Consider the following 9,036-nt stretch of genomic DNA (forward strand, 5'->3'; position numbering starts at 1 on the left):
TGTTTTTCGTGGTGCAGGTGTTTTTGTCGATCTCTGTTCTTCACCGTCTCTGGGTTCCAGGAGATTAGGGACAGATACAGAAACCCGGCATCAAACGGGCCCCGAGATACGTTTCCATAAGCTCCGGCGTCATGTTGTGAGAAAATGAACAATGTTTTTCTTCTTACTAAATGACAAAAAGCGCCGGTGAGAGAACCGTTAAAGTACCGGGTCGATAAGTTGTCGGGTGTCATTAGTTGATGCAGCTTGAGTTTTGATGCAGTGGATCTCCTCACTGAAACAAACATGGCAGAACTGTTGTCTGTCATGTGATCACATAGAACTGAACTGAAAAAAAACCCATTTGTGTTTCTGGTCAGTTTTTCCTCGTTAAACAGCAGAGAAACATTTCAGGATTTATCTTTTTAATTTGTCACGAATCTCAACGACCTCCGGTGTAAGAGCCAGAAGATAAACAAAGGCTGTGTGTGATTATTATAAGTAACAGGGTCAACAAGCCGGGTCAACAAGCCGGTCCCATCTGCGCCTCTTAGAAACGGATCACAGAGTTTCCGCCCGTGAGCTCGTTCATACGTCCGACGTGCTCTGAAACCAAAGTCTCGTCACATTGTCCTGAAAACGAATCCCAGAACGACGAGGCTCCACGGAGTCGACACCAGACTCAGAGACTCGAGTAGAAAAGTGAAGCTGCGCTGGAGGGTGAAAAGGTCAAAGGTCTCTCCGGAACTCGGAGCTGCACTTCTGTTGGTTTGTTTGTTTGGACTAATGCAAGAGAAGAAGAAGAAGTGGGCTGATGCCTCTGTTACATTTGGCTCTTGAAGGTGCGACACGTGTGAATGCTGATTCCAGCTCATGTATTTACATTAACAAGCATGTTCACATACACACGGTGAATGGAAAGAAGGAACACACGTGCGTTATTGTAGAACACACACTCCGGTTAATTAGCACTTAAAGACCAATGCAGTTGTAACTTAATTATACTGCATACATTAATTATTGTTTCATGCGTATCTGCCCGGCCTGCAGAGGTAAAAACACTCATCAAATATAAAGATAAAAACAATGCACGTCATTCCCATAATCTAATCTTCACGCCTTCATGTCTGCAACAAGATCTGTTAATTATTGGTAAAAATATACAGCGCAATTAAAACTGGGAGAAGAAAAATTAACATAAAGACTATTGGAGTCGTTCATCTTGTCGAAGTCAGCTAATTATTAGATTCAACAAAATGAAGCAGTCATTGACAAAACACCTCAACTTAAGATTTCCTGTCTGAGTCTTCTCCCTGTGGTTAATACTTCAGTCGCAAACTTAACGAATCACCTGAGACCTTAACCACCAAAGTAAGGGAGAAAAACTAGAGGAACCTCTGACTCTGTCTCAACCGCAACACGACTGAGTTCATGGTGATCAATGAAGAAAACAAACTCATCCTAAAAAGATTGTTCAAAGACCTTAGAGACACTAGAGACACCTTCAACGACGAGGAATTGATTTTACATCTCTTTGAATTCATCTCATTAAACCAACGGTTTAAACCTTCCTACTCTCCGCAGCTTCATGATTCCTCACACGTGCTAATGGCAGCAAATCAACAAATCAATCTCCATGGAAACAGACCCTTTTTAAGGGATTCTGTGCGACACCTTTAACTGACTCCCTCAGCTAAGGAGAAGTTAAGCCTTAAGGTGTTTGTGCAAACGGCCTCAGAAAATTTCAGGGTTTTGTTCAATCATTTCATAAAAATAATAATGATTAATTCATTAAATTACCATAAATAGAATATTATATGTGATCTCCATCAAATCACAAACCTTACGTGATCTATTTTCACTCCTGAATATTTACCAACCTCAACAGGTAGAGGAAGAAACAATAATAAACAAGATGTAAGATGAATTCAAGGCAGTATTTGTGTTTAATGTGCATAAACAGCACGTCCTTAATTTAGATTTTGACTGTTTAGCTTCAAGCTTTTGTTGTTCAACCTTGTGTAAACACCATAACAACATCCCCATGCATGTCCCCAGCACATATGGGCGAGAGAAGACAATCTCATTAATCATAAAAACCCTTTACAAGGAGAAACACACACACTCCCACTTTATTAATGGCACACACACACACACACACCAGAGAGCACATTCAACAGAGCCCCCGCTCAGAGAAACACAAGGTCGGGTTCAGTGCAACTGTCACATCACTGCACTGCTGCAAAGGTTAACAGCGGTTACAGCTTCTCTTTCTCCCTCTCTGGCAAACAGCTTGAAAACACGTCACGTTCTACGGTTTGAACAGATGCCAAAAATAAAACTAATTTGTGCTGACAGATGTAAAGTACAAGCAACAATCATTTTACACTTTAAATTCTCAAATATGAAAAACAACGAATCAAGCAGCAGGTGAGGCAGATAAAGAACTTTCATTTTGTTCTTTATATTCTTTATATTGTAAATAATCGGTGAAGTTTCCATCTCCAAATATCTAAATATATTTATAAAGCATTCTCGCTGACACAGTCACGTCGTCATTATTGTAATGACACAGTTTTGGCGTCTTGTTGCTTCGCCTTGTAAACACTGAATCTCCCTTGTTTCCACATAATCCCAAGTGATGTCCTCTGAGTGCTGAGGCATAAAAACACCTTATGCCAGTAATTCCCACTTCCCCGTGCTCAGTGTTTTAAGTTCACAGCTGATAAGAGGGAAGTAGGCGATTTCGTGCACGGCGTGTCGTAATAACGAACTGATGATGTAACGATAACATCAGAAGGACGGTGACTTGCTTGATATGAAAGTCACGGTTTGCGACTTGATAAACGCTGCAATCTGCAGAACAGTTTTGTTTTGGCCTGTTGGATTTCACGGCAGCTTTTCCTAAAAATTGTGATCAAAGTTGCCTTTTCTTATGTGATCTTAGATGGTATTTTTGCAATGAAACTGCGGGAGAAAAATCTTCATTAAAAACAATAATAAATGTAGATAAATATCGATCTATGATGGGACTGTAGTAATTTAGGTTCATGTGGGGAATAAAAGCAGCGGAGCGTCGTTCCAGCAGCTCGACACCTTTCGTTCTTCCCGTGTTGCAGCGCTACAGAACAATTTCACTCTGCTTTGGTGCAGAACATCTGGGAATTGCTTGACACTGTGTTTAACAGTGATGTTTGTTGGTGAATGTGAGTCTTTCATGTGGCAGAACTCACAGCGTTTGGTTTAATTTGCGTTAATTATTGCGATCGCTGAACAGTGTAATGAACATGTAAAATCCCAACAAGGGACAGCAGCTGAAAATTAGCAATAGCTTTAAACTGTCAAATTGCATCGTTCCTATTAAATAAACTAAACCACCAGTATTGTAGATAAACATGCAAAAGTGCATGTTTCTAATTAAACTGTCATTTGCCATTTAAACATCCCACTGCACCATGTCACGCTGAATACAGCTGTATCTACCCTCTTTCTGTCTTTGAATCCAACGTTTTTATAATATTCACCTTGAATCCAAGTGTTTAAATTAACCAACAACATTTTACATTCAAATTAACCCATCGTGGAGTTATGTACGTCTCATATCTTGTTTTGTTGAGAGTGTATAAACGTATAAACTCATTACTATACGAGCATATTCCTGTTGTCACATGCAGTTTTGTCGTGTTGCTCAATAACAGTATTCGCTCCCACCTTTTTTGGGGTGTTGATGGTGCAGGTTGGCAGATCTGCGTCAGTCTGACAGCTCTGCTCAGACACTTGTCGCTCGTACTTTGACAGCGAATTTCACACCTTCAGTCACAACAACAAGCTTCCCTGAATAACTGACGCCAAAGGGAAGGGTATGAACGCTGCGCAGAATTATTCTGGTAAACATCAAACATCAAGGAAGAAGAAAGTGTCACACGTGTCATCACGTTTAACCCTCTGTTAAATACAGATGTTGTTTAAGGAGATTTAGTTTTTACGTGTTGGAAAAGATAATGGAGGTCATGCCAGGTGATGTCACCGACTCCACAAGTAAAGGGCTGTTGCTGTCAGACTTTCCCTCCACAGCAGAGGGTGAAATCTGAAGCCTTTAAAGGAGGTTCAGGGTAGAAGAGACACAAGCCGTCAGTTTAGGGGCAAATAACGCTGCATTTCGTTGAAAGAAAGCAACAATATTAAAGTGAAACAGTGAAAGACCTCGACACCTAATGTTGCCTTGGTATTTTACAAACTGAAAATAATAGACAGTGTAATTACTGCCTTTATGTAAATGTTCTGGAGACCCCGTTTTCCCAGATGCATCTGAACGCTGCAGTCGTGTTCGTTCCACGGAAAGCCGACCTTGCTGAATTAAAGATGGAGTTCATCTGGGGATGACACCAGGAAGCTACTTAGAAGCTGAATGCATCAACTTTGTGACGCAGCAACTTAAAACGTTGTTCGCAGAAGTGTTTTTGATGAACAGTTGAGGTAAAGGTGAATTTAGCACAACTAGTGCTGAGATAAAACCAGTGTTCCCAACACTAAGACCTAAGACAAGCTGCCGCACAAAAACTAAAATCTGCAAAAGCTTGATTTAAATCGTCAATCTTTAAACCGATGTGACGATCTGGGACACTTCAGTCAACATTTATGAAGACGAACGCTCCTCTTTAGGAAGATGGAGATAGATGTACACATATTCCTGGATATGAAACTGGACGACAGTTATATAAAAAATCTTTTGCATTTTTTTTTTCTCTCCTTCTTGAACACTTTGTTCTCTAATTAGTGCGTCTGTTAAAGCTGCTGCAATGACCCAGTTTCCACTTGAAAACAAAGAGGTCAACGATATGTGAATCTAAAAAGGATGATGCAGCGGGCTCGAACTCATCAATCACCCAGAGGAGTTCTGAACAACAGGAGAGAGAGGAGGAGAAGAAGGTGCAAAGAAAACAAAAAGGTTTAAAGGTCGAGTTTCAAACCAAGTGAGAAAACAGCCAAAACAAAGTGCAGGAAAAAGAGTGCGGAGGGAGGAGGTGGCAGCGCAGATGGAATAAATCGAGAGAGATGGGTTGAGGGTTAGAGTGGAGATGAAAGAGGAAGACGGTGAATTGTGAAGGGCAGATGGAGGAAGACGGCAGCGAAGTGGAGAAGAGGTTTGGACAGAAAGAGGAGAAAGGGGGAGATAAAAGTGGCAGTTAAAGCAGAGCTATGGGGGGAGTGGAGGGAAATTAGATGGCAAGATGAAAGGGGAGGGATTGTGGGTAGGAGCAGAGAGAAGAAAAATCAGTGGAGGAGGGAAAAGAGAGCAGAGGAAGCTGACACTGCGGTGACAGAGTAAAGTCTAACTGCACAGCCTGTTTTAATGTACACATCCATTAACATGACGTCGGCTGCAGCACACACACTTTGAAATGAAAACGTGTGTACTTACTGTCAGGAAACATTACAGCCTGTAATTATCAACCCGGTGCAACGTGTTGCTGAAACAGACACAGGGTCTCATGCACTAATTAACCCGACCGCCATGACGACACCTTAACTTACTGCTGACACGCCATTACATGTATATCATACTTATAACTGCTGTTATACTGGCTGTTGGCGTCACTGCATGTGTAACCCACACAGTATAAAGTCACACAGCTCAGTGAGATGCACCGTCCCCACTGACGGAGCATGTAATGGATCTAATCCAGGCTTTCCACTTCCATCACCAGAGTCTTACCGACTGCGTCAGTCGCCGTCACTGAGGCCCGCTGGAGAAATAACAGCGTGGAAATAACTGCTAAATATACTAGCGACAAGACGAAAAGGCCACGAAGGGAAGGTCAGTGTTTGTGGTGGAGCATTTTAACAGAATAAAAATCACCTCCTAAAGTCAAGAGTACTCTGGAGGAAGAGTGAGTGTTTGTGATTTAGGAAAAACAGACGCTCGTGGCTTCAGAATGGCGTTTTTAAAGACTCGAGTGACTCGGTGTGACGTGAAAGGATCCGTCGTCCTGATGAGTAACTGAAGTGTGAGCACATGAAGTCAGTGATGAACATTTAGCATAAAAGAGAGAGTTGAAGATTAGATCCATCACAAACAAACGTGTCTCCAAATGAAACATAATGTGACTTTCTACCTGCTGGATATGTAAATAATCTGTTTTTAACTCGTTCACTGAAACAACTTAAAGGCAGCGGCTCCTTGCAGTTGTAAGATTTGCAGATGTGAACGTGACGTCACAGAATCTGAACACTACTAATAAGAACTACTAATATACCTGGTTTATGTTTTTATCAGTTTCCCTCACTGATCGGTTTCCGCCCGGACACTAAGAAAGAAGAAAACAGTAAAAACAGTAAAAGAAGAAGTGAGTGACGCTGCGTTCAGAAGCAGCTGGATGCGACGTGACGTCTGCAGCGCTGTATGTTATTAATGTCATCACTAAAGACTCCGTCATGGAGAGAGCTAACAAAAACTTTAACTGATCAAAGTTTTCATATTGACATTTAAAGTGTATTGATTGATTTTCAAATCATCATGTTTTGAGTGACGTGAAAAAAAAAAATTCCACCTTAACGACGGAGAATTAAATCGTTAATTAGTAAAGATGAAAAGACAGAAAACGTCCTTTCACCGATCAATCACTCCTCTGGCTTTTCTTCTTTACCCTGGTTTTGAATCGAGAATTGATTTTGAATCAAATCCTGAGCCCACGGATCGAAATCGAATCATGAGGCCGAAGAACTTTTCTTCAAAATAAAAGTTCCATATTTTTATTAGTTGTTTTGAAAGTGGGAGTCGGTGTAGAAGCCATCGAGTGTTTATTGCCTCGAGCTGCTCACGGTCGATGTTGCTGCTGGGCGAGAGACATTCGGTTTGTTTGACAGAAGGTGTTTTAGATCATATGAAATATCTCCCTGTCATCTCTCTCTCTCTCTCTCTCTCTCTCTCTCCCTCTCTCTCTCTCTCTCTCTCTCTCTCTCTGTCTCTCTCTGTCTCTCTCTCTCTTTCACTCTCTCACTCTCTCTATCTCTCTCTTTCTCTGTCTCTCTCTGTCTCTCTCTGTCTCTCTCTGTCTCTCTCTCTCTCTGTCTCTGTCTCTCTCTCTTTCACTATCTCTCTCTCTCTGTCTGTCTCTCTGTCTCTGTCTCTCTCCCTCTCTCTCTGTCTCTCCCTCTCTCTCTCTGTCTCTCTCCCTCTCCCTCTCTCTCCCTCTCTCTCTCTCTCTGTCTGTCTCTCTGTCTCTGTCTCTCACTCTCTCTCTGTCTCTCTGTCTCTCTCTCTCTCCCTCTCTCTCTGTCTCTCCCTCTCTCTCTCTGTCTCTCTCCCTCTCTCTCTCTCTCTCCCTCTCTCTCTCCCTCTCTCTCTCTCTCTCTCTCTCTGTGTGAGTCCGACTGTCGCCGGGATCGTGGCCTCGCCCGGCACAGAGCGGGTTCACCGCTGATGAATGGGACAACACTTGATGGAGGCGCACAGAGGTCAGGGAGAGAGAGAGCGTCACAGATCCTCAGAGTGCAGATTTGCATTTTCCAGGTCAAATGAAAACAAGAAGCGTCCGTCGCGCTCAGTGTCATTAATTAGATTCAGTAATTAGATGGAGCGGGGGAGTTTGTGTTCTGCTGTGGTTGTGACGCGTCGACACAAAGAGGAAAGTGACTGAGGAGATGATACAGCATTAAAACAAAGCTCTTATGTTCTTATGGAGCTTCAGAGGGTTTTATTTGCTGCTGCATCAGTGACTCTTGATGGATTATCTCAGTGGAACCTTTTGTTTTTAGTCTGTTCTCTGCGTTTGAGAAAAGCTGCAGATTGATCTACTTTTACATGTGAAGAGACGACGGCTCTTAGTGTGGACGTGTTGAACTGTTGACTCGCGTGTTGTAACAGACTGCAGAGTAAGGTCTACATCACATCTGCTGATTGGCTGTCGTCACTGAGGGGGCGGTCCCAGGGAGTCCGAATGCGGGTGGTTCAGTGGGTGATAGTGGACGTACCGACGATGTAGAGTCACAGTTTCCTCCTCACCGTGGAAACAGAAACACATTATAGTTTCAGACTGGTGGATCAGGGCTTACTGCTTTTTAATTGGCTTGTGGAGATTCATGAGGTATAAATGGAAACGCAGACAAAACTTGTTAGAGCAAATTCATTGTTAATTTAAAAGAAAATGCAGCCTGAACCTTTAACCTCCTGATATTTATTTCAGGCTTTAGTTCACATTATATCGTAAAGTGCTGCTTTCGTTGTGTCCACCCCAAGGGAACAACATTAAAATTACCTTAACGCCACGGAACAGAATTATGAGCCGATTGTCAGTGAATGTTCTTAACTGCAGCACTTTTCAGGACAAATAAGCCACATTATAATAAGCTCCAGCACAACTGGAGCATAACTAAAAAAAGATTTGTGGCCTGGAGACACAGACACTTAAGGCTCCTGGACTCTGCAGTAAATCTTTAGCGACACTTCCACTGCCTCCTTTATTCTCATATCCGTGTTCTGTAGCGGCAGGGTGTACGCAGTGACCAACAGGGATGTAAATAAACATATTAACGTCCTCCCCCTGTGAACAACAAAATGTAGTCTGCATCTGAAAACACACACTAGATTCTGAATCTGTGGGTTTTGAACGTGACACTTGAACGCAGCAGGACTCGTGGGACAGTCGGACGCCAGCGGAGCTTGAGGAAATGACTCTACCCCACGTTGGCACCAGTGGCACTTCATATCAAATCCCATCAGAAGCCTGAACTCTATAAACTTTTAATGCTCTCTTTTTAAAATGAGATGAAACATTGAACCATGTCTCACTATCCATCTGTGACGCACGAGTTTTCACTTATGTATGTGCAGTATATTTTCATTCCCTTCTCCATGTTTCTGTGGACACACGACCCACATGTACTGAGACGCAGGCAGCTGAAACTCATGGATCATTTATGGTTTCTGGTCAAACCCGTTCAATCGAAACACGAAAGAATTAAAGTATCAGATCAAGGGAGGAGGGATTATTCTCTTTCTTGTCTGTTTTTACATGAGAAGACTAACAGCACTGTGATATTTATCTGTTCAAGCCA

The 9,036-nt window shown here is 42.4% G+C and overlaps 1 protein-coding gene across 1 annotated transcript in view; it reads left to right on the top strand.

Moving 5' to 3' along the window:
* Nucleotides 1–9,036, top strand: part of LOC111652282 (kinesin-like protein KIF20B) — a gene marked incomplete at its 3' end in the record, with an annotated part of 21,824 nt that overhangs the window by 6,940 nt on the left and 5,848 nt on the right. The gene's annotated exons all lie outside the window — the stretch shown is intronic.

Source organism: Seriola lalandi, unplaced genomic scaffold (genome assembly GCF_002814215.2).
Source record: "Seriola lalandi dorsalis isolate HSWRI2012SDOR001 ecotype SW California unplaced genomic scaffold, Sedor1 jcf7180002053934, whole genome shotgun sequence".
Lineage (NCBI taxonomy): Eukaryota > Metazoa > Chordata > Actinopteri > Carangiformes > Carangidae > Seriola > Seriola lalandi.